We start from the raw sequence: 27,452 nt of genomic DNA, 5'->3' as shown, positions 1-27,452 counted from the left end.
ATCACTTTACACCAAGTGCTTATTTGAAAGTTGTTTTAAGGATCTTTTATTTGTCATTGGACGACCACTTTGATCTTCATTACATAATGCATTTATTCTTAGTGGACAACAAGTGTTTGTTTCTGTCTTATCCATACTATCCCTGTTATTACAAAAAGTTTTTATCTTTGATACACACACTATTCAACCCCCTCCCCCTTTTAGTGTGTTTCTTCCTGTTTCAGTTGGTATTAGAGTTTGGCTTTTAGGGTTGAGTATCTAACAATACTAAGGAAAAGATCCTACACATATCAAAGATATGGAAGAAGGATTTTCCACCAGCAAACCACCTCTATTCAGAGGTATAAAGTACGACTACTGGAAGGAGCCTATGATAGCCCATTTTGAATATATTCATATAGATTTATGAAATTTGGCAGAAAATGGAGATTACAGACCATACGATGACCAGCTAAACGAGATCCCGAGAAGCCAATGGATAGAGTAGTGATAAGTGCCAATTTTCAGTTATTTTTGGGATTAAATGGTTAGCACTTATTCTTTGATTGTAATAGTTTTCTTATAAACTACCCTTGAATCTAATTGTATATATATTGTACATTTACTAATATTGTTGTTTAAATATGAAAGATTCATCCATGATTTTGTAGGTTTTGATGGTTATTTGTTAGATCCAGAAACAAAGCCAAAAGGATGGGTAAAATGGTCTTTTCATGAAGGTTCCAGTCCCTAAATTCGCCTAGGCTAGCATCTAGCTTGCCTGGGCTAAAGATGTAACTTCAACCCTAAGCAAGCAACTCGCCTGGGCGAGCTACAACTTGCCTGGGCGAGTGGATGCTTCACCATTAAGCCATAATTCGCCTGTGTGAACTACAACTCGCCTGAGAGAATTTCTTGCACTCCTTGGCTGTTTTTCTATAAATAGCCATGCATGGTTGAAGTGAAACGGATCCAACAGCCTTCAAATACTAGTGAAAACACAAAAGAAGAAGGAGAAGAGGAAAAGTGGAGCTGAGGCATTGCAGAGTTGTTACCGTGAATCACTTCCTTTGTCATTTCTCTTGTTAGTCTTGTGCTCTACGCAATGATCAGTTAGTTTTTCTTAAGGATTAGATGTAATCTTTGTACCTTTATGTATCCCTTTTGATATTATATATGTATTAATCTTTTCTACTCATTATTGGTAATTTCATTTTACTCGTAATTCTTTATTCTATTTGATCACTAGTACCATGAAATTGGATTTCAAGTGAGACTGGAAAGTAATCTTAGAATTTGAACCAATTGATTTTACTCTTTACATTACGTTGCTAGGAATAGAGCATAACATTTTGATTGCAAAAAGCACGAGAATATAATTGTAATGTTGGAATATTTACTACATATGCAAGGGATCGATATTTAGTAAATATTCTTATGTTCCAAGTGAGAGGAATCGAGTTCGGATAACTATGTGTGCATCAGTAATGTTGGAAAATAATTGATATATGTTAATCTTATTAGGATACTAAGGGTACGAATGATGAAATCCAATCCTATGTTTTCTTAGATTAATTCAAGTCGTTATTATTATTTCCGTAATTTATGTATTTTTTGTTATTTTGTTATTTTTACTTTTCTTTTAATTTAAGTTGTCTTTAGTTAATCAAACCAAAACCAATGACATTTGATTAAATTTGTACATAACTATTAAACTGATAACCTTTATCCGAATGAATTAAGTAAACTCGAGTCCTTGTGGAAATGAACTCTTTTATAAATGTGAAACCTACAACGACAATTGGTACACTTGCCAAAAGTCCAAACAAGTAGCAAAATCTCAAATTTTTGCTAAACCCCAACGCCAGGAATGTGATGTTGTGTGTGTTTTCAGAAGAGGAGTACACAAAGGTACATAGCTTTAGGAGTGTCAAACAAATATGGGACACTTTAGCTGCAACATACGAGGGAACCTCATAGGTAAAGAGGAACAAATTTAGTCTCCTCACCTGTAAGTATGAGCTTTTATCCATGGATGAAAACAAAGACATACAATGTATGTTCGGACGTTTCCAAACCATTCTTAACAAACTAAGATCCTTAGGTAGAATTTATGATAATTATGACCAGATTGAAAAACAATTCTAACAAGTCTATCTAGGAAATGGAGACTGCAGGTAACAACACTGAGAGCGTTAAAGAATCTTAAGTCTATGTCCCTTGAGGAACTTGTTGGTACCCTCAAGGTTCATGAACAAGAGCTCCAGCAAGACGAAGGACTTAGAAGAGAAAAGTCTTTGGCTCTTAGCAATTAGAAGAACAAGAAAGAACCATCATCCAGAGATGTGGAGAACAAAAGTGGGTTGTTAACTAAAATGGATTGTTAACTCGTTGGCAAGTGCACCAATTTGTCACAAGTAGTAAAGTACTCGGAAGTCCGAGTGTCCAATCCACAGGGACTTTGTTTGTACTTAGATTGATTCAAACCCAATTTATAAGCAATGAGAAGAAATAGAAGAAGAAAGAGATAAAGAATTACAAGTGTGAAATTTAGAGTAAGACAAAGAAAAAAATAACAGGATAAATAAACAACAATTTAATGCAAAATGATGAAATTAGAATGCTATGATGTTGGGGCCTAGCATGCCAAAACTACTTATAATTTATTGTAGTAGATTTTCTCTAATCAACGAAATCCCTGTTTCCACCCGCATCTACTAAATTACCCTATCTTTGGTTTCCCGCACGAAGGGCCTAGTTTATTTATCCTTTTCCCCCAAATTTATTTGTAGAGATAAAATAACAAACTGCATTAAGATAAGAGATGCAAAAATTCTTGGACAAAATAAATGTCAATCTATTTCTAGCAATGAATTTATTCAAATACCTTTCCCCAATTCTTTAGAAAATAACCATTTTTCAATGCATTACCCTCTTAACATTATATGGTTGACTAGGGCATAATAACAGAAAATTATAGAGAAGAATAATAGAAACAAAGATGCATTAAATAGATAATAGGGAAGAATTACAATACAAGAGTTTGGCCTCTAGGCTCCCAACAAAAGGGGTTTAGCCTCTCCTAGCCATGAGAGGCTTTACACTTTAGGGGCTAATGAAAGAAAGGGTTGGATGACTAATAACAATAAAAAGGGGGAATGGCTAAAAGAGAGAGAGGTTTCCCCTAAGGGATAGGCCCAGGCTTTGGATAGCTCTAAGACTCAGTGTGTTTTTTGTTATGCTTCCTCCTCCTTATATAGGCTCTAGGTAGCTTAATTTTTATGTTGACTTCCCGCTAAGCGCGCATTTGGGCTTCGTTATAGGCTTTCTATGCACTAAACCTGCAGTGCACGCTAAGCATGCATCGTGCGCTAAGCCGCCTACAGCACGCGCTAAGCCTAAGGCACACTAAGCCTACAACGTGCACTAAGCTTGTATCGTGCTAAGCCTGTAGCGCGTGCTAAGCAAGCTATCCAATTCTTCCAACTTTTCTTCCAGTTTTTGCAACAATTTTTCCTCTAAAGCACCTGAAATCTTCTTCTTTTAAATTATGCTAATAAAAAATTGCAAAGATGTTAATTTCTTCATTATTTCCTTAAAAACAATAATAGAGTAAAGAAATTACAACCATTTATTAGTCAAAATTGGCTATCAAATTAGCTCGGATTTCCCAGTTATCATGGGTCTAAGTGGAGAAGCTCTTCAAGAAGAATGACATGGGACAAGAAGGACAAAGACAAAATTTCCATAGTCTGCTATGAGTGTAAAAAGTCTAGACACTTCACATTGGAATGTCCAAATTTGGAGAAAAGTCAAGATAAGAAGAAATTCTTTCTCTCATTATTGGCCCCAAAGGTTCCAGTGGGCCTTTCAGCAATTTGCTTAGCTAGTTGGCCCATCTGTACCTCCAGATTCCTGATTGCTGCATCGGTACTCTTCTGATGTGATTCGGTCCTTTGCATAAACTATACTAGCAATTACTCCAACTTAGTGGTTTCCTCCTATCAGTTAGGCTCTTGGCTAGGAGGTTGATGAGATGGACCTCCTTGGTTGAAATTATTCCCTAGATAGGATCTCCAACCCTGGCGTTGCGAAAAATTACCTCTCTGATAGAATCCTGGTGGTCCTCCTTGATGATTCTGACTACCCATGTAGTTAACTTCATTGGATGTGTTGTCTTGGACCATGCATGAACTTGACTCGTGAGTGCCACCATAGATGTTGCATCTCCCAATGTGCATGACTAAAGATGGAGGAGGTTGCACTGCATGCAGCTGTTGAGGGAGATTACTTAGAGTTGTTGTGAGGGTCTCTAAGGTGTTGGCCAGGAGCTTGTTTTGAGCCAACATAGCATCTTGAGAAGTGAGCTCAAGAAGGCTTTTCTTTGTAGGCGTGTAGGCTTGATCACAGAGAATGACATGATCACTGGCTGCCATATTCTTTATCTGCTCCATGGCTTCTTCTAGAGTCTTCAACTTGATCTTTCCACCGATAGAGGCATCTAGGAGCTGCTTAGAATGGGGTCACAAGCCATCAATTAAGATGTTGAGTTGGAATGGCTTGCTGAACCCATGTGTAGGAGTCTTCCGGAGTAATCCATGGAAGCGGTCAAGTGCTTCACTCAGCGATTCATCAGGGTGTTGATGGAAGGATGAGATTTCCACCTTACCCTCAACAGTCTTGGACTCTAGAAAGTACTTCTTCAAGAACTTCTCCACCATCTCGTCCCATGTCTGCAAGTTATTCCCCTTGAATGACTGAAGCCATCTTTTTGCTTCACCAGCCAAAGAGAAAGAAAATAGATTGAGGCGGATGGCATCTTCTGGCACTCCTACTATCTTCACCATGTTGCAAATCTCGATGTATGTGGCCAGATGTGCGTACGGATCTTAACTCAGTAGGTCGTGAAACAAATTCCCCTGGATTAGCTGGATGAGGGAATGTGGATATGAGATGTTGGCCGATTGCACGTCCGGTCTGGCTATGCTGGTGAAGTATTAAGGTGTAGCAGAGCTAGAGTAGTCCTCTAGCGTCATCCTCTGTAGATGGTCTTCTGCAATTATGCGTTCTTCAAGGAAGGGATGTGGACTAGTCAAAGGAGAGGATAATTCGGATGATGAAAGTCCTCTCTCTATTTGATTAATCTGCACCTCTTGTTGCTATCTCTTTTTTCTTGTAGTGTTGTTTCTTCTGTAGGTTGCTTCAATTTCTAGATCCAAAGGAACAAGATTGTTTCCTCACATACACAAAAGAAACAACTACCGTGCAGGTTATCACAAAAAAAATTAAAACTAAAACTAATTTTTTTCTTTTTTAAAAAAAACTAAGTAATATAAGAGTAAATAAAGATTTTTTTAAAATTAAATAAAAAACTAAAAGATAAAACAGAAAAATTAAAGAATAAACAATAATTGCTCTCGAATTGGGATATGCAAACAACCAAGTATGAACACCAAAGTCCCCGACAACGGCGCCAAAAACTTGTTAACTCGTTATCAAGTGCACCAATTTGTCACAAGCAGTAAAGTACTTGGAAGTCCAAGTGTCGAATCCACAAGGACTTTGTTTGTACTTAGATTGATCCAAACCCAATTTATAAGCAATGAGAAGAAATAGAAGAAGAAAGAGATAAAGAATTGTAAGTGTAAAATTTAGAGTAAGGCAAACAAAAAGATAACAGGACAAATAAACAACAATTTAATGCAACACGATGAAATCGCAATGCTATGATGTTGGGGCCTAACATGCCAAAACTACTTATAATGTATTGTAGTAGATTTTCTCTAATCAATGAAATCCCTGTTTCCACCCGCATCTATTGAATTATCCTATCTTTGGTTTCCTGCACGAAAGGTCTTGTTTATTTATCTTTCTCCCCCAAATTTCTTTGCAGAGATAAATAACAAAAGGGGGAATGGCTAAAAGAGAGAGGGGTTTCCCCTAAGGGATAGGCTCAGGTTTTGGATAGCTCTGAGACTCGGTGTGTTTTTCTTCTGCTTCCACCTCCTTATATAGGCTCCGGGTAGCTTAATTTTCATGTCGACTTCACGCTTAGTGCGAGTTTACGTGCTAAGAATGCATTTTGGCTTTGTCATGGGCTTCCTGCGTGCTAAGCATGCATTGTGTGCTAAGCCTGTATTGTGCTAAGCCTGCAGGCGCGCCCTAAGTGAACTATCCCATTCTTCCAACTTTTCTTCTAGTTTTTGCATCGATTTATCCCATAAAACACTTGAAATCTTCTTCTCTTGAATTCTGCTAATAAAAAATTACAAAGATGTTAATTTCTTCATTATTTTCTTAAAAACAGTTATAAAATATAGAAATTACACCCATTGATTAGCCAAAATTGACTATCAAATTAGCTCAGATTTCGCAGTTATGATGGGTCTAAGTGGAGAAGCTCTTCGAGAAGAATGACACGAGACAAAGAGGACAAAGAAAAAATTTCCATAGTCTGCTATGAGTAAAAAAAGTTTGGACACTTCACGTTGGAATGTCCAAATTAGGAGAAAAGTCAAGATAAGAACAAATTCTTTTAAGACTAAAGAAAAGAAGGGGCTTATGAGCACATGGGATGATTTGGATGACACCTCATCTAATGAAGATGCTGAAGAAGCAAATATATGCATGATGGCAAACACATCGTCTGAAGGATTTGAATCAGACCAGGACAATGAGGTAAATTGCAATGACCCAAAGTCTCTTGGAAAAGCTTATTATGAACTTTTATCTAATTCATCAATTCTCTCAAAAGCTTATCAAAACCTACGAAAAGATTTCAAAAATATATCCAAAGATCCTTTAAAGCTTGAGAAAACCCTTCAAGATCAAGTAGATGGTTCACTAGACGAATTTGCTCAAGCATGTAAGGCTTGAGAAACTCTTAAAGAAAAAGAGTCTAGGTTATGCACTGAGATTGAGAGAAATGCTAGCGAAAAAGCTACCCTTTTAAGAACTTCCAGGAGTTGGAAAACAAACTGAAAGATCTTCAAAAGGATCTGAAGGAGCTTAATGAACTTCACAATGATAAAAAGAAAGAAGGATATGGTCTCTGAAGAGAATGTGAACAAGCATATAAAGATTATGATGAACTCAAAGTGAGTAAACACAACCTTTGGGTGGAATGTTAAGAACATAAGAAATCTGCAAGTTTTTTGAAAAATGAGCTTTTGAAGCATCAAGAACTTAATGGCCAACCTCAAGATATTGTAAAACTTCATGAGGAAATAAGAACCTTAAAGACTACTGTAGAAGTTCTACTGACAAATATGGAAATGGATATGAAGGGAATGTATATGTTCATGATTAAGATACAATTGTATGTTATTTCTGTGGAAAAACTAGACACATGATGCCTAGATGCAGGGATTGTCCTAAAAAGGGTTCACCCAACTCCATCATCACTAACACAAAAAGGCCCAAAAAGATTTGGGTACCTAAGAAAAGAATTTTTCCTGTTACAAATATCCTTGATAGCAGAAAACAAACGCCTGTCATGGTACCTGGACAATGGCTGCTCATGACACATGATGACAGAAAAGTCAATGTTCCAATACCTGACTCCAGATCGTGGAGGAACAATCATTTTCGGATAGAATCAAAAAGGCAGAATAATTGGCGTGGGTAAGATTGGTATTTACCTATATCCCTTTATTGATAACATTTTGTTTGTTAAAGGTCTTAATCATAATCTTCTGAGCATAAGTCAATTATGTGATAATGGATGAGTATGTTGTTCAGCGTGAGGATGGGTCTCCCTTATTCTCTACAAAGAGAAAAGCCAACCTTTACAAGATAAAACTAGGGGAACTCTCAAATCAAAAAGGTGTCATATTGTCTATCAGAGAAAATCGCTAGCTATGCAATAGAAAACATGGCCATGCAAGTTGGAGGTTAATCTCCAAATTGCAGAAAAATAACCTCATAAGAGGTTTACCAAGTATGTCATATAAAGATTATTTACTTTGTGAGGCAATTAAATAGGGGAAATATATTAAAAACTCTTTTACCAGTAAAAACATAGTTTCCACCTCTAGACCTCTCTAGCTATTACATCTTGATTTGCTTAGTCCTACTAGAACTGTGTCCACCAGTGGTAAGAGGTATGGACTTTTAATAGTGGACAATTACTCTAGATGGACATGGGTTATGTTTCTAAACCACAAGGATGAATCTTTTGATGTCTTATTTAAATTTTGTAAGTGAGTTCAAAATGAAGAAGGAGTATGCATTACTTCAATCAAAAGTGACCATGGGGATGAGTTTGAAAATGAAAGGTTACGATTAATTTGTGAGGACCAAGAACTCCTCAACAAAATGGAGTAGTTGAAAGAAAGAACAAATCTCTCCAATAGATGGCTAGAATCATGCTAAATGATAACTCATTCCCTAAGCACTTCTAGGCTAAAATAGTGAATACTGGATGCTATCTTCAAAATAAAATTTATATAAGACCCATCTTGAAAAATATTCCTTGTGAATTGTGGAAGGGACGAAAACCCAACATATCATATTTTCATCCTTTTGGGTGCAAGAGTTTCATTCTTAACACAAAGGATAGTCAGGGAAAATTTCACTCGAAAAGTGACTAGGGGATAGTTCTTGGATATTCTAAAACTTCAAAGGCATTCTGAGTGTACAACTCCTATCAAAGCATTGTGTTTCAAATTGGATGACATATACCTCTTTTCAATAACGAGGCACTTGCTGAACTTAGAAACACGTAGACAATGCTCCATCCATCCAGCACATTAGTAATTTTGACGAAACAAGGACATGCATGTTAAGATATAATTTATAGCATTAATTAGTTCAAAAATTGGTAATAAATGCAAATTATAAATAACAAATTCATATGAACATACATGAATGTAGTTGTGGAACGTCATATTTGTTGATGTCAATTGGGCTTTCATCAACACTATCGACAATCTCAGCTACACAATGACCTACAAAATGGGTAATTTGGTCGCACAAAAATAATTGATCCTATTGACGCACCTACCAATTGCGATAGCAATGCATTGTCCAAGGGCTTTGTTGCAGAGAAAATGAAATAAAGAAATATGTATATTAATTCTCAAATGATTGCCAATAATTGTATAAACTTGTTTATAACAAGTACGTTAAACATCGAATACACCACAGTGGTTCTTCCTATCTCATCTAAAGGTATGTACATCAAATGTTTTTAACTTTTAAAAAATATGTTGCTCATTTCTTGTGAATTGTTGTGATGGTCTCGATGTATAATGGCGTGCCATCACCAAAACCACTACAAAATTTAAAGTATAGAAATTAGTGACCTATATGTGAAATGAATAAAAAGTGATAGTCAACAATTAATTTTTTCTTAAAAGTAAATATAACATGCTCCAATCATTCTTCAACCCCCCGCTTACTATGTTCCACATCCAATACATGACATAATAGCCACACTCATACCCACCGGTTTGAACACGACTCTACATTCAATATAAAAAATGATTGAATAAGACAATTACGAACATACCAAACATCACTAGTTGGAAATAAACATTCATTATATGACTAACCTTTATTTCAATCCACTGTGTTGCAACTTTATCAATATGACCATCCAAACTACTCTTTAATGTCTTCATTGCATTGCTTAATAAGAAACATCAACGTGTAAACGAGAACAAAAATATTAATGTGTCAATGTTTAGAATATATTAAATGACTTATGATATAATACTTAACTTGTTAACTAAAACTTTGATATGAATATCAGGCTTCTTACGCAACAAACATAACCAAATGACAACATCCTTCATAGGACACAAAACAACCAACTACCAATGGGCCCTAGATTTGAAAATAATTAGGTATGTAAAATACAAACATTCTATACATGCATTTGATAAATTTTACTTACTGATTCAAGTAAGCTCCTAGGTAGACTTCTCATTGGGATTCCTTAACCCATGTTTCAATGTAATGTTGACATTCAGCATGTCTATCCTTTGCATTGTGTATGGACTGAGGCTCAAGGAATCCATATGAACCATGACCCAAGGTCAAACTCCACTCATCCATAAACCTATTTTGATCATTTGAAATGAAAAATTGAAAATCATGTATGTTATAACCAATATTAATTAATAGTCAATCATATAGAATGTACTTACATCCTCCACAACTACAGTATAGCTATGTTCAGACATTTGTCACCTGATATTATTTCATTTACATTAGAATATGTTAAGAATGATGCATCTGAATTTGGAATCCCAAATTTACTCCCATCCCACAACAAAACTCAACATGCTTGTCATAAATGTCATACAGGGTCCTAATCAACTGACGCAATAGATCCTCTGCACCAACATCATTCGACATTTGAACATGTTTAGCCACTTTCTTAGGAGTAACATGTGAATCCTATATGAAGAATGAAAAGAAGAATTAAAGTAATGTTAGTAAATAATTTATATCAATCTACGATTGTCTTAATACATGTTAAACAAAATAAAAATTACCTCATGTGATACAACTTTGACAAGATTTGTCAGCCATGCAATGAATGTGTCAAGGGCCTACCTGACATATTGAATTTTTTACATAAAAAACGAGACTTTAGCGTCATCATCATAAATTTTCTGAACACTGACCCTTACCACATCATCTGCATAAGCCATGTTGTGTATGGTAGACTCCCCATCATATATGTTTCCTAAGGCCTCCAAGCACGTATAATTATCACCTTGCATATACAACCCCATAGTCAGTATCACATTAGCATCATGTTCTTCCCCTAATGCATTGTCAGCATTTTTAGCATTGCTACCCTTTATGCTGATACGTGCACTTAATACCTGCATATCCACATCAATCGAGGGTGTGTACGGTGATCCCCTCTCAGACAACTCTATTTTGATGGCCTCATTCAACTCTTGTTTCATTTTCTCTATAGTTTGCTTGTTTTCTTCTTCAATTTCATTCCTCGTTTCTTCCTTAAGGTTTACTATAATCTCATTAGTCCACTCTTACTTAAGACTTCCAATTATCTCAGCCAACTATTGTTGGTTGATGAATGTGGAGGAGGTGCTTGAGCCACGTGATGCCCTTCCATAGTATTGAGATATTGTCACACCAGATCCCACTGCATGAACACGACTTCCATGCTCCGGTCACCCAATGGCGGTGTTCAGTATGTTGTCACGACCTTGGGGAACAAAGGATCCTTGTGTCATCTGTTCTTCTAACAAGTCCTATATCAAGTATAAACTCACAATGACACCGTTGTTTTTTTTTTAAATAACAAATTAGTCAGATAAAATATGAAAGATGCATTCATAATTTTATCAAATATTTCATGTGTTGCTTGAGATGTCATCTGCCCATATCGCTTTGTGTGGGCCAAATTCCACTTAACATGTCTTTAGATGGAAGATGAGGGGTCGTCAATTTGTGGCGTATTCTTAGTCAGCATTGCCTCATGATGTCTTTTCTTAATTTTTTCGTCTAACAACTTATTTTCAAGCAAATAATATCAACTACGAGACAATAAATGGGGGTAGTCATTGTGTTTTTTAATTTCTTGTGATCTTTTCCTAATTCCCTGTCATGCATAATATATAATTTCCATCAAATTAATTAAAATGAAATCATATAATTAAATTGAAAATAATAGTTAAAGACATCCATATTTAACCTGCCAATTAGGTGTCTTCCGAGTTGCAGCAAATTCCTCCCAAGTTTGTGGATCTATACCATATTTTACGGAAGGATCCTCTTTATCTTGTCCCTTATTGTTAGCATACACAAATTAGGTGGTCAACTAAGACTTAAATTGCCTCCATCTAGTGGCTATTGTTGACATGACCTTCTTCTTGGCATTTGCTACTTTTGGGATATCAAATTTGGCATGCATAAGAAATTTGGATGTCAAAATTTTTAACTTTTCATAAAAAATAAAAAATTAAATACACATCCTCATTAACTGTACTTACCAAGATTTCATCCTATACTAGCTCCTTTAGAGATTCCGGTACATCTATCCAATTGCTATGTACAATTGGAATCTTTTCTCGAGCTACTACCCCTGGATATTTGTGGAACTTTTCTTTATGTGGGACTGATCCTCTCCCAGTTGCAGGATCGATGATAACCACTGGTCTAGGAAAATCTAAGGTTCTTAGTCAATCTTCTGAGTCATGTGGATTGTCTACTTCTCTTAGACGCAACCTGTGAATGACCATCTGAATATGGAGGGGAGCTAGGCGGTGATCCCATGACCTGTGCAAATTAAAAAATTCATTAATGTAAATCGATTACAAATAGATATACGTAAGAAATTATAAATATTTGATGCAATCCTACCCCCAAGAGCATTGGATAGAAGACTCCAAGAAGATTGAACCAGAGATGCAAGAGAAGACCCTAGGGTTCTCATGAGCCTTAGGGTAGATTTCGGGCCCATGGGATAAGTATGAGCCCACTTATCTTTGTACATATTAGATTAGGGTTTCATTATTTTTGAACCTTGCATTTTGGGCTCCATAGTGTAGGGAGGGTACCCTAGTAGTGTAGGATTTTTCAGCCCTTGTATTTTAGGACACCTAGACTAGTTTTTGTCTTAGAGATAGTTTTGTAATTTCACATGCATTAAGTGCACTATTTGATTTGTGTATTTGTTGGGAGAGGAGTTTAATTGAATTGGGAGAAGCCCAATCCAATTAAATTTTGGACCTTCCTAAAGGGGAGGTGAGCATTTGCTTGCTACACCTCATTGCCACATCATATAGTCACACTTTGTGCATGTCCTTCATGCTTTACATGCCTCATGACACCTAAGCACACTTAGTGGAGAATCTTGGACATGATCTTGGATTAGTGGCTGAACCATAGCTAAAATTCATTTATCATAATTAGTGAAATTTTGGCTCCAAATTTGGCTCCACAAATTCAAATTCAAATTCAAGTGAAATTTGAATAGAAATTCAAATTTCCCTCTTATTTTGTGTGACACTAAGGGCTATAAATAGAGGCCTTGTGTGTGCATTTTTTCATTATTTGAGAATTACACTTCAAAGTTCAGACCTCATTTGAGGCATAAAATTTTGTGCTGCTTCTCTCCTTCTCCCTCCACTCATCTTCTTCTATCTTCAAGCTCTTATCCATGGCTTCCTATGGTGGTGAGCTTGTTCTTGACTCATCTTTTCCTTGAAGTGACATCTCCAATCATCTTTCATTCTTCTCCATTCTGCTGCCATTGAACTTCAAGAAGCAAAGGACTCCATTGATGATAAAGATCTAAGGCCTACAAGCTCCACATGGAGCTACTTCAATATCGACATTAAAAAAATAGGTTACAAATAATGCAATATGGTATACATTACTTTCATACGATGCAGTTACGTAGGAATGTTCTCCTATAACCCTTCATCATGATCGGTACGGGTTGCATGTACAATCATCCACGTCGTTGTGTTCATTTATAGAAGACATTCATTTGCAAAAAGTATGTGTCTCACAAATGTCAAGTGTTGAATTGTCATTTTGGTGACTGATACCACTTGCTCTTCCTTGTAGAACCACTGACAATCTTGAACCACATGGATCTTCGACATAAAATACTTGTTTGGCTTGTTCTGCCATAATGAAAGGTTCGTCCATGTAAGCTACCTTATTAAGGTCAACTAAAGTAAATCCCAGTTGATCTTGATGCACACCGATATTCGCATTGATCCACTTACACTTAAATATAGGCACTTTAAATTCATTGTAATCAAGTTCCCAAATTTGTTGAATGACTCCAAAGTAAGGCACGGAAGCTCGAATCAGATTATTGCCTGATGCACTACAAAAGTGATCTGAATTAGCATGAACACTAACCCCAATGTTCTACATGGTACTTTTATCATCCTTTGACTTGGTGTAGAAGGAATACTTGTTGATATCATATTCCTTCCAACTAGGGACATTAAGATTTGGTCTAACAACTAATAATCTTAATGTTTTGGAAGCATTGTCATCAACTAATATTGTTTCTCTAAACTAGTTGATGAAAGTTTTATTGTGCTCTTGCAACACCCTCATCATGTTCATTTTTGGGTGACTAACACTAACATTTTTTTTGTGAGTCTCTATGTATGGAAACACCTCTGTTATGTTTTTTAAAACATATAGATGCACTTGTAAGACCTTTTGTCGAGTCATTGTAACAACATTGTATCCTCGTGTACCCTTACATCCCCGTGTCCGGTCATGACAAGTTTCAGGAAGCCCGACAGATTTAACTATTTCAATGTAATGGGAGCAAAACTCAATACATTCTTCAACAATGTACCTTTCAACAATAGAAGCTTCTGGGTGTTATTGATTCTTGGTATAACCCTTTAAAACCTTCGTGTACCGCTCAACTGAATACATCCACTGTAAAAAAATAGGACCACACAATCGGATATCCCTCACGAGAGAACCATTATGTCAAAAATTGATGGAGGAAAATACATCTCCATTTGACAAAGGACAATGGAAGTCACATTCTCCAAATCATCCAATTGTTGAGGGTCAATAACTTTGCTACAAATAACATTAAAAACAAAGCATAAACGAGTTATGGCTACCCTAACTTTGTCAGGCAAGATATCACGAATGGCTATGGGCAATATTTGTTGCATTAACACATGACAATTATGAGATTTCAAGCCAACCAATTTCAAATTATTGACGGATACAAGGCTCTTAATATTTGAAGAGTATCCTTGTGGGACTTTTAGACTCCATAGACATTGACAAAAACTTCTCTTCTATGTTGTTGACATTGTATGACATGTTGGTGGTAGATATGCTCATCGATCATGTGATACCAGATGCAACTGCTCTCGTATACCCATTTCAACCAGGTCTTGACGACACTATAAACCATCCATTGTCTTGCCTTTATTGTTAAGAAGAGTGTCAATTAAACTATCATAGACATTTTTCTCCACATGCATCACATCTATACAATGTCTAACATCAAGATCAAACTAGTATGGAAGATCAAAGAGTATTAACCTTTTCTTCCATATGTTTGGCTCATATGATGACTTCTTTTGGGTCTTCCTAAAGATAATTACGATGTCGTTGACCCGATCATAAACTTCTTTTCTAGCTAATGGTTTTAGTGCACTTTCATTTTCCTGACTCCTATTAAAAGCTTTCTTTAATCACTGATACGGGTGATAAGGTTTGAGAAATCTTTGGTGCCTGGTATATACTATCTTCTTTCCATGTTTCAGTTAGATGAAGCTTGTATTTTTCTCACAGATAGGACATGCATGATGTCCTTTGACACTATACCCACTAAAATTCCCATATGCTGGAAAGTCATTAATGGTACAGAAAACCATTGCACGCAACTTAAAGGTCTACTACCTCCTTGGTCTGCTGAAGGTCTGCTGCAGATACCCGTCTTCCCATAATTTTCTCATGTCTTCAATCAAAGGAGTGAGATACACATCAATATCATTCCCTAGCTGCCTTGGACCTGCTATCATCATACAAAGCATTATGTACTTTTGCTTGATGCATAACCAAGGAGGCAGGTTGTAAATCGTCAACAAAACAGGCCACGAACTGTGGTTATTGGCTAGGTTACCAAAAGGATTCTTTCCGTCAGAAGCAAGACCAAGCCTTAGGTTTCTTGCCTCGGCCCTAAAATCTGGATACAAACGATTGATTGTCTTCCATTACGGAGAATCAGCTGGATGTCGCAACAATCCATCACTTTTTCTACAATATGCATGCCATGTAAGGTTTTTTGCATCATGTCCATTAGCAAACAACCGCTTAAACCTTGGTATTCTTGGAAGATACCAGCACACCTTTGTTGGACATTCGATGTTTGTCATTCCATCATCACTGCTTTTGTCATCCTTCACTTTGTATCGTGATACACCACATGTGGGGCACTTATGCATTTTTGCAAACAGATTTATGTACAATATGAAGTCATTAGGGCATGCATGGATTTTTTAGTACTCCATTTCCACTGGACATAAAATCTTTTTTGCCTAGTAGTGATTCTTCGGCAACATGTTATATTCATGAAGCATCTTTTTCAAAACATAATCAATTCAGTGAAACTCTTGTCACTCCACCCAAATCGTGCCTTCAAGTTGACCAAAGCTAACACCGCTGACAACCTTGTGAAAGCTGTGCACCCCAAATATAGAGCCCTCTTTGAATCATTTTCTATTTTTTCATACAAAGGTGCATGTGCTTGGTGAAAATCATGTTGCCAAAGATCGTGAATCATGTCTTCTATATGATGTCCCATGTCTACATTAATTGGCTCAGTGTGAGAGGATGTTGGCCTATCTGGCAATTCCCCATGCCATATCCATTTTGTGTAATTAGGAATGATCCCGTGACATATAAGATGTGACCTTATGTCATTTAATGATTGATGTATCCCATTTGCACAATTAACACATGCACAGAAAAATTTTCCACGCAAAGGTGGTGCATTAGGTTCAGTAAATTACAGGAATTCTTCAACGCCATTCTCATACTCTTCAGTAATGCATGATATTTTCATCCAACTTCGATCTATGTTTCCCATTTGCTGTGACACTTCTTTAAGTTATCTGACATGCATGAAAACCTCAGTTTTTTCATTAAAGGTGTGGCTCTATCCCATTCAGGAAGACATTTTTTTTATAGTTGATTGGTATGTATATGTTAATTGTCTTTTGTTAAATTTAACGAAATTTTGGCAGCATTGCGCATTGGTCTCCAAGTACACGACATGAAAGTGGTGGCATTTGATCATCCACCACATTCAAGTATGGACATGGAGAACAAATTGAAATGAAGTACATCGAAATTTTATCAACTTTAACAAAAGACAATTAACCAATACGTAGGAATCAACTATAAAAAATGAGTCTTCCTAAACTGTCCAAACGGATAATTCCAAATTCAATACATTGATTAATGCAAACTGTCCATATTAATCATTGTATTGAGTCTCAAATGGGAAACTAAGGTTCACTCGCAATGCACATAACTGCTTAAGTAAAACAATAGTGATATATCAAGAAGCATGTAATAATGACAGGTGTGGGACAATCAAATACATACCTCGTAAGATGGTGACTAATGACAACAACGAGTGCGATTAGGGCAGTTCTATATTATACATAACTGTTGACTCAAGTACAATGCTTGAGAAACATGACTTAACTTGGTAAGTGTGCATAAAAAACTTGTACCTACAACGAAAACCAATTGTTAAAGATTGAAGACTAATTAAAGTAAAAAAAAAAAGGTAAACCAAGTTATGTTTGCATTTAATTGTATAAGCCTAATGGTAAAAAGTGAGAAAAATATAACGAAAAATAAAACAAAACAACAAGCATTTAAGTGTAACAATGGCATATAAACATACCATGTGATTACAAACTCGATGATTAAGGACTGAAGTAGAGAATTAGAGAAATAAATCAACCAACTCCTATTATTTTGTTATACACAAATTGTAACGACTCATACAAACATAGAAATGGGGTGCTCAATGAATAAATTGACAATTACTAATTACTTGTATAGATTTGGAATGAAACACAAAGGCAATGCATAGACAAAAAAAAAACTACATTCTACGATAGCAAAACGACGATGGTTCTTAATAACCATCTTAGAATGTGTGTGCGGTGGCAATTTTGTAATATGATCAACTTCAACAAGGACGATTCTATAAAGACCATCTTAGAAGGTAGTGTCAATGACGGTCATTTATATAACTGTTGTCGAATGCTTCAAAACTCTATTTCTATCCCTCTCTATCTATCTCTCATAAACTCGTCTTTATAGTCACAAACCTTATCTCTACACTCGCGTCCTCATTCATGTCAACATTCTCCTCGAGTCTCTCTCTTTCTCCTCTTTTCACACCTTCTTCAACTCTACATTCCTCACTCACATTCTCATTCTCATAATTTTCTTCTTTTCGCCTTTGCAGATCACGATGACAGTTAGGAAAGCATGGAGGTTGCCAATTTCTCCAATGATGAAGTCTCTGCTCCCTACAACCTTGATTTCTCGGACTCACCAATACCACATAACTATGACGAGGAAGAATTGTTTGGATGCCAAGGCCACGGAGGATTTCTCAAGACAGGTTTGGCCAATCAAAACCTAACCATTCAGGTTCCCAACTCTGTTTGAAGGTTCATAGATAGAGAAATGGGTTTTAATAAATGTGTTCAAAGGAACCTCACTCCAGCTGCCGCTGCTCCTATTCATCTTCAAAAGCAAGCTCACCTTCTCAATGTGAATTGCCCTGATGATGACACCATTGGATTGGGTACTCCAAGTGTCCCTCCCATCATTGATTATGATTTTCCATTGGAGAAGAATTCAGAATGCTCCCTAGGGAACGAACCAACTGACCCTCATGGGTCTTGGCCTTCAAGGGAATCTCTAGATTATGATGGCACAAAAAGTGAGACTTCCATTGAACAAAAACCCAAGCCCAAGACTGTTGCTAAACCCACTGTCGTTGAGCTTGCTCAAAGGTGTTGCATTTTCTCTTTTTTTGTTTGTCTGTTTGCAATTTTTCTTCCAATTCCTAACCAGCCCTAGCTAGTGTCCTTCCTTTTAATATTAAATTCTACTCTGCAGACTAGACAAAACTTTTACAGACGACAGAGAAAAACAGACCCCTCATTTACAATATTACAACACCAGGTGTTGTCTATCTTTAACTTTTATTTATGTCTCTATCTGCAAAGTTAATTGGTTCTCCCTTTTCCAGTGCATCTCTTGATCGCACCATAAAGTTATACATATGTTCTTCTTGCTAGTTGTGTCCTGCATTTTCTTTGTTTATTTCCATACACCTAGGATAACACTTAAGAACTACTATACAATATAGCATAAGATAAGGAAGTAAAGCTGGAGGATGGTAGAGTGTTGTGGATGGAGTATGGGAGTCAAAATGGAGATGGAGGCGGCTTCTATTTCAATGGGAGCAGAAACTAGTGGAACAGGTGGAAGATATATCAATGAAATCAACTTCAATTCTTCAAAAAGATGTAGGTAAAAGCGGTATCTTGGAAGGTACAAATGTTTGTGTGGAAGGTAGCTCTAAACCATATATATACAGTCTCTTGAAAATTTGATACAAAAATATAATTGATCTCAAGGAAGGAAACGTATGTGACAGAGTAGTAGAATGTAGAAGCTACTATGTACCTATTAATTTGTTCTTTTAATGTACAGTGGCTACAAGAGTGTGGGAATCTTGCTTGAAATGGTACTAGGGAATTACTACGGTGAGACACAGACATCCAAATAAGTTTAATTTCTTTGATTTATGGGGTTGGTGGATTGTGAGAAGGGTACTGAATGTCAGTGTGATTTGCTATAATTTGAGTGTTATGGATGACAATAAACTCAATCATTTTCATAGCAAATGCAAGGGGAGAGGAGCAGGTACATAATTGAGTATGTTAAGATACTATAGATGACAATTGAAGGCATGAATGTTGATCAAGGAAAAATAATTTTGAAGGTAAATGCTAGCTGTGTCCAATTATCCCATTAAAAAAAAGAAGAATTTTTCCAACGGTTAATGCATTGATGATCATCGTTTTTGTTCAATAGGAAAGTGGCATGACATTAATAGCAGCTTAAGATTTGGATGATGCCACCCAGAGCAGTGAAAGTGGCTTATTGATAAAGTATTGTGCTTTTGTTCAAATTTCAGTATTTTACAAATCAGTTCATTCACAACATTATTCTTTTAGTTTTAAACTTATTTTTCTCAGTTGTGGTTCATCTGAGAATTCACATTTATGAGGAGGGAATTGAAGCATGAAAAGTTCTTATTGAAGTTGTGGTGTCAAAGCTTTTTCAATAAGGAAGTGTACGTTTTTCACACGTTATATATACTTCATTTAGGGTTCATGCACGTAATGTAATTTGACTTCTTCTATGCAATTCCAAGTATTCATACCATTTTCTTTCTATTATTCCTGATTGAGTTCTCTTGCTGCTAATTGCATGGAAACACTTCTGTTAGTGGTTATATATGTTGGCTCATTTAGGAGCCTAAGCCTATAAAGCCTTTAAACTGGTATTTTCAATTTTGAATATGTTTGTTTTTGTTTAGATACAAGGCTAGAAGAGTTTTTTTTTATAAAAAAGTTTTATATTTCCAGTAGAGAAGCTCCCAAAAACTATTATAGCTTGTATCCAAATAGTTATTATATAATAATAATAATAATGGTTTCTTTTTGTCTGGTTATTTCTCTGTTTCTTTTCTTTTGGCATTTGAGGGGGCCACTAAATGTAGATTGAATATTTTATATTGCTATCTGAGTGGGAGACTTGGTTTGTCAGACTCAATATTTTATATTGCTATCTTATATACTTGCAAATAAATTAAAATGAATATGTAGAATCTAAGTTAACATAGTTAACATCAGGGACCTAATTGGTAGCAAGAGTGGCTTATGTCAGTTATGTGATTGTTTGTGACCACTTTTTCTTATATTTAATATATTAGTATATTAGTACTAGCATGTGGGTAGTAAACTTTCAGTTGAGAATCTTGTTCAGTACATTAATTAAAATTGGGATTTCTAATTTTTATTGTTATATTTGTTTACTTTAACATTACTATATATGTATTAATTTGGCCATTATGATATAATATCATTTAGTGTACTCAGGAAATTGATTATTATTTTTGCAGATTTAGTGTTGAGAACAAGTCTATTGTTTGCCTTTTATTTTAAATTTGAATGATCAAGGATTCTGGAAGATTTTGGTAGTTAACATATTCAGATTTGATTTTCTGGTGCAGAACTGGCTCTTAGCTTTTTGAATATGGTGCAAAATTTGAACCTTAACATTCCCTCTATGCACAGGAGATTGTTTACATTTTTTATCTATTAAATATGTCAACAGTGGGCTGTAGTTTCAAATCCATCTGACATTGTTGGAGTTTGTAATTTGGACAGAAGTAAAACAAAAATCCACTTGCACTTGGTTGCCAGGAACTTCTAAAGTTGGTAGGGATGGCCAATGCTATGATAATTCATCTCTTGTTGGAAATTGCAATGGCAAGCATGAAAACCTGACATCACAGTTTAGGATTTCAGCGGTGCAGCAAACCAACTACTATTTTTCTGAATTTTCAGTAATAGCTAATATAGTGATATTTCTAATGTGTCAAAATGTGGGGATGCTTGCTTGTCAGATTGTGATTATGCGGCTTCTATTTATGGGCTAAATGAGGAGAGGTCATTTTGTTGGGTCTTGAGGAGCTTTAGTTTTGGTGGTTTTCAGGATACTAGCTCAACTTTGTTTGTAAAGTTCAGAGCAAATGGATCATGGACTTCAGATGGCCAAGCAGGAGGGTCTAATAGCTCCTCCGATGGAATGGGAAGTGCAAAGGAGAAGCCTGTGATTATTCCTATTGTTCTCAGCATGGTAGTTCTTATTGTTTTGCTGAGTTTATTATTGTATTTCAATGTTCACAAAAAAAGAACTTTTAAAAGGGATATGGAAAGTTCTCATTGTTTTGTTGACTAAGAACTAGCATTTAGTCATCAAGAAGGCTTGAATTTACTTTTAGCTCCCCATAAGACTGTTTAAGGATTAATAAGACATACACAATTTTTAATGGTTTTAATTGCCTTTGACAAATATTGTTTTGCAGGCTTCTCGTTTATGAGTTCATGAAAAAAGGATCCTTGGATAAATGGATCTTCCCTTCATATCAAGGTCGAGATAGATTGTTAGATTGGACAACTCGTTTAAATATAGCCATAGCTATTGCACAAGGGATTGCATACTTTCATGAGCAGTGTAGGGATCGGATAATACATTGTGAAATCAAACCGGAAAATATATTGGTAGACGAAAACTTTTGTCCCAAAGTATCTGATTTTGGGCTGGCCAAATTGATGGGAAGGGAGCACTCTCATGTGGTCACAATGGTCAGAGGCACTAGAGGTTATTTGGCACCAGAATGGGTTAGTAATCGCCATATAACTGTAAAAGCTGGCGTTTACAGCTATGGAATGCTTCTTTTAGAGATCATTGGTGGCAGGAGAAATCTTGACATGTCCTTTGGTGCTGAGGACTTTTTCTATCCTAGTTCGGCTTACAAGGTACATTAAGATACTGGTTTTTTTTATTATTTATCTTTTTATTGATGAAAAGATGACTTAAACATCATATTTTAGTTGTAGCATTTAACATCCTAATAAATTAATTCAATCCAGATTTCCCCCCTAGTATCTTCTTTTCATAGTAGAAACATAAATTATTCTGACACTCCTTATGATTTCTTGATATTGCACTCATGATGCAACTCATGTTTTTTAATATTTACAACCACATCTCTTACAAGGGTATGCAGTGTAATGTTTTAAATACAATTAGGGGGGTTAAGTGTAATGTTTTTTTCAAACAATTAAGACGGATAGTGTAAGAGTAGAAAAAATGAGAGGTATTGAGAGAATTTTGACTAAACCTCAAGGAGTGTGAGTGTAATTTAATCTACTAAATAACGTCTCCAAAACTTTGGCCTTTAAGAAGTTCATACATTCTACTCAATAGAGAGAAGCAGCTACCATAAGAAAAGAACCCTTTAAGAAGACAATGTTACTTCACTCTTCCTAAGCACGTTTGATATATTGTCAACTCGAGAAACTGCTTGACAAATACTGATAGTACAATGTTTGGTTATTGCAAGAGATGACAAATGGGTCAATAATTAAGGTGGCAGATAAGAGATGACAAATATTGATATTGCTGGAGATTACGAATCATTCAATAGCAACCACAAGGAGTCCAATTAGGACATCCATAGTTTCCATAGTTTTAGAATATAATTTTTTAAGTCTATTATATATAAATTTCACTATCATAGCTACCCAATACAAGTAAGGTGTATTGACAACAACAGTTTCATAAAAGGGAACTTAAGAGAGACAACAAAGACACTTATATATCATACCCAAACAGTGACAAAGCAGAGACAACATTTAACATGTATGCTATACTAAACTAAAAATCACAAAATGACCAAACTTACCTCGAACCGAAACAGTGAGGGGCAATGGGAACTATTAGAATCCGCGCACACTTGAAGTTTTCCTTGTACCAATTAATTTATCAGTAGTTGTATCCTATAATTGTAGCACAAAATAAGGCCAATATAAACGAAAAGTTTCAAGTTAGGTAAGTTGAAATGGGAACTGAACCTGGCCAATACATACACAACTATTGGCAACAAAAAGCCAAATTATAGGCAGCTAGCTAGTACCCTAGTACCTCGCAGAGAAAGCTTTGAGCTTTGATCACCCACGAGTGTTTCAACACCCTAGTACCTCGCGGAAAAGTGACTAACACCAACTGTTTCAGCACCCTAGTACCTAGCGGAGGAGTGTATGTAGGGTTTTCTTTGAGCCACAATTCCAAGAGCAGTGTAGGGTTTTCTTTAAGTTTTCTTCGATAGGGGGTTCTGTGGGTTCGAGAGAGCGGTTTCCGGCAGTATTGAAAACAATGTGGGACAATGTGGGTATCGAGCGAGTGGTTTCCGACAGATTTCAAGCGGGAAGAGAAAGAGAAGAACGAGTGCAGGGTTTTCAAGTGTGCGGGTTGTGAAATTTCTTCAACGTTTTAACTTATAAACATAACAACATCGGTTTTGTAAGGATACCCGATGTTAACTGAATATAGTTAACATCGGTTTTTAGAAAATCGATGTTAACATCAACTAGGTAACATTGATTTTTTAAAAAACCGATGTTAAGATCAACTCCTTAACATCGGTTTTGAAAAAACTGATGTTAAATCTATGATGTTAACATCGGTTTTGTCAAAACCGAAGTTAACATCGGTTTTGTCAAAACCGATGTTAACATATTCATCTTAACATCATGTTAACATCGGTTATTTAAATAATCGATGTTAACATGAAGTAGTTAACATCAGTTTTTCTAAAACCGATGTTAAGTAACTCCATTTATTTACAAAAATGCCTCTGCACTTTCATTAACATCGGTTTTCGCAATAACCGATATTAATTGAGCAATGTAGAAAGCCTTTTTTTTAGTAGTGGGGGTTCGAAGACACCAAAGCATTTTCACTGCAGTAGTCTTCTTAAGCTATCCTTTCTTTCTTATCCTAGCAGAATACTTCAGCTTATCAAAAGCAAGACAAAGATAATCAAGTAACACAAATATAAAAGACAAGAACTTGAAAGTTTACATCAACCTCGAACAATTCCTCAACCAAACAAATGTAAAAAACAGCACCTACGTTTGAATTGTGTGCTCCCTTTTACAAGGTTGCTCCTGCAGAGCCAGTTAAAAAAAGTTTTACAATTGACAAACAATGTAAGTTAAAACAGATATTTTAAGTATAAATGTCTCATTTAGTTATCAGTAATAAAACAATTGCATCTGACACACCAAACTATGTTACATAGTTGTTATCATAAGAAAACACAATTAAATGTCTAAGACTATGTAGTTCTTTCTAGTAAAAATGGAAAAAAAAAGAATCATTTTCTTTCAAACGATGGGGATAGATCAGCTCAGACTTTGGAGTCCTAATGCATATATAAAAGTTTGAATGTACACCTGAAGCTTGTTGGCATTATTAACATGGTCCTTGAGTTGAGCATCAGAGGTGCTTCACATTTCCATGATTTCAATTCTAACAATCATTTGAGCCTTTAGTTCAATCTCCATTTTACAGTAGTTCTTGTCATTGTCTAACAATATTATGTAGCCGTTGCTACAAAATATCATTGTCTTCGTGAATATCAGCCCAATTTCTCCTTCAACCTGTGGATCCCTAATTTCACAATTGAAACAACTTTTCAATTAAAAAAAAATCTGCAAAACGAAATAGAGCTTCTTATAAAAAAAAACTTGTGCAAATGAGGCCTGAGATATACTGTTTAACTTCTCCTGACCAATTTTCTTTGTGTTCAGCACCATACCTTTTTGGTTTCAGTAAAAGAAGCTGCAACCATTTCATTACATTATTATTATTATTATTATTATTATTATTATTATTATTATTATTATTATTATTATTATTATTATTATTATTATCTCAGGCATTCAGATTTTCATACTATAAGGCATTACCAAGGAAGTAAATACAAAAGAAAAGAATTACCTCACCTCCTGTGAGATCAATTATGAAGTGGAGCCAACCATGCCATTCTGCTGGAACTTGGGAGGCATTATATCTAGTCTTCTCTGCATATTCAACCCACCTATGCCTTCCAGCCAAATATTAAGAAAATCATGACATTTATAAATTTGTTATCATGTCAAACATGGGGGTTTACATTACTAAAGTTGATTACTTTATGAAAATAGAAAAAAGTATAACATTATGTCAAAATATTCATGGTGATCTTTTATGGGAATGATGACATTTTCACAGCAACATTTACCAAGATATTGATTCGTCAAACTCTCTGCACTTGAAAATCAAATGTTGAGGAATGCTCACACCTCAAATTCAACTAAAGTGACAAGCTTTTTTTGTTGATCCTTTTTCTTATGATTAAAAAATAGGGAGATCAGCATCCCTTGTATAGTGGAGGAAAATGGATTGAAAATATATATGAATCTTTAAACTATAAAAAGAAAAACAAATGTATGTTATTGATTAAGAAATAATTAAATAATTATCATCAAAATATTTTTTTCATTAAAATGTATTGGACAATGCAGAAAGCAATATGATTAAAATATATAATTAGAGTAAAAATATTCTGATCCTTAAGCCAGAGAGTATAGAACAGTGTAGAACAACAACTCTTAATTAAGGCAACCTAGCTGCAAGATCCAAAGTTGGGCCACTGCCAACAGATTATCCATAAAGGATTATGTCTTCCTGTTTGGCACCATAACTCTCTTCTAGACACTTGTATGTAGCCTCAATGTTTGAACATGTATTCTGCTCACTTGGCTACAGTTCAGGCAAAACAATGTTCATTAGCATGTATGTTTACAACTCTACCACTATCCAAAATTAAGCATGACGAATCATGATTCAACACGAACAAACATTTCATATAAAGACAAACCTTCCCTGATGGTTGCCCATACCCAAAATAGTCATACCTGCAAAACATCATAGATTCCTGTGAAAAAACTCTCATTCCACACTCAATCTTTTTGGTTCAGCCCAAGTAACAATATTTACTCTAACCAAATCCTCTACTCTACAAATAAAGTACATGTACTCACAAATTTTTTTTGCCACAAAGGGTAGTCCAGTATCAACAAAATAGAGCAATTTCACAAGGCTAGACAAAAAAAGTTTAGAAAATTCAAAGTTTATTTGGGTATTTCATCAAACGTACAAGTTGCAACCCATCTGGCAAAAAAAGAGAGTAGAAAATGCAACTTGCAGAAAAAAAACAAATAAAAGAAAGATGGTTTTCTCTTTGTCATTTGCAGAAAAGAAAAAAAGAAACAACTAGGTCAATTTCAAGGAATAAAAATGCATATTGAAAGGTAGAACAAAGAAAAAACATGAGACTAAAAAATAGAAAAAAACATGAGTGAGAGAAGTAAAGAAAAAAAATATGGGAAATGAATTTCAAATCCTTGCCAATATTTGTTAACGCACACGGTTGGAGCTTGTTCATCTTCTATGACCTCTTTGATTCCCATGTACCTACTTGCAAAACAAAACACAATCAATTTTTAAAAATGAAAATGCATTAGAGAAAAGAGAGAAGAGGAAACAAAAATGGTATCAAAAAATGGAAGGTAAAATTAAAATTGAAACTAAAAAGTAGAATAGAAAACAATCTAGTAGAATAGAAAACAATCGAGCTAGCTAGAGGAGAAGCGTAATTTGTGGATTTTGAAACAACCGAAACCCAAAAGGAAAAGAAAGCATGAAATAGAGAGAAGAAATAGAACATAGTGCTTCTTCAATAGGTTTTTAGCGACGTGACCTTATAGGTTTGGTAGCTCGGAGGTGTAGAGCTAGTATAGGTAGGTAGCGCGGGAAGAAGAAAAAAGCTTGGATTTTGAAAAGAAAAAAAAATGAAGAAAGCATAAATTGGGACATGTAGGGATTACCAAAAGGAAATGGTTGGAAGAAAAGAGAAGCAGAGTTGAAGCCGGGAAAGGAAGGTGGATTATATTATTGTCAAAAATTGGAGGAGGTGACACATACCCCCAACTGGTCATTGTTTTATTACTAAAGATTAGAATATTTAATTTGATTCCAAACTTTTTGAAAGATTCAATTTGATTATCAAAATTTTTAAAATATATTTTAAGATTAGGAATCAAATTGGATATTTTAAAATATTTTTGTTGGAATTTTCTATTCAAATAATTAATGTGGACTAATATTATAAGACAATTGTATTAGTTATTTGTCATAAGTGGGTTTTATTTTATGTGATCAAATTAAGTGAGTCCGTTACACAACTAAATCAGAGGAAATGG

At 35.4% G+C, this 27,452-nt stretch overlaps 1 long non-coding RNA gene across 20 annotated transcripts; it reads right to left on the bottom strand.

Annotated features, from left to right (window-relative positions):
- Positions 1–5,638: 5,638 nt before the first annotated feature.
- Positions 5,639–27,092, bottom strand: LOC102661320 (uncharacterized). Of its 20 annotated transcripts, none has more exons than XR_005889493.1 (16): positions 26,617–27,065; positions 26,069–26,105; positions 25,147–25,950; positions 24,600–24,816; positions 24,277–24,311; positions 23,048–23,141; positions 17,077–17,207; positions 11,955–12,240; positions 11,657–11,847; positions 10,482–11,213; positions 10,289–10,383; positions 10,131–10,173; positions 9,878–10,042; positions 9,534–9,609; positions 8,662–9,253; positions 5,640–6,231 (listed from the first exon to the last, which is right to left on the bottom strand). It is a non-coding gene; the product is annotated as an uncharacterized lncRNA (long non-coding RNA). The 20 variants fall into 20 exon arrangements; XR_005889486.1 differs by having other exon boundaries at positions 5,641–6,231; positions 9,878–10,383; positions 10,482–10,542; positions 10,620–10,705; positions 10,818–11,213; XR_005889477.1 differs by having other exon boundaries at positions 9,878–10,383; positions 10,482–10,542; positions 10,620–11,213; ... (1 more) ...; positions 26,617–26,664; positions 26,951–27,092.
- Between the last annotated feature and the right edge of the window lie 360 nt (positions 27,093–27,452).

The sequence above is a fragment of the Glycine max genome, chromosome 18 (assembly GCF_000004515.6).
Source record: "Glycine max cultivar Williams 82 chromosome 18, Glycine_max_v4.0, whole genome shotgun sequence".
NCBI classification, from domain to species: Eukaryota; Viridiplantae; Streptophyta; class Magnoliopsida; order Fabales; family Fabaceae; genus Glycine; species Glycine max.
This window is presented reverse-complemented; position numbering and strand designations above follow the sequence as displayed.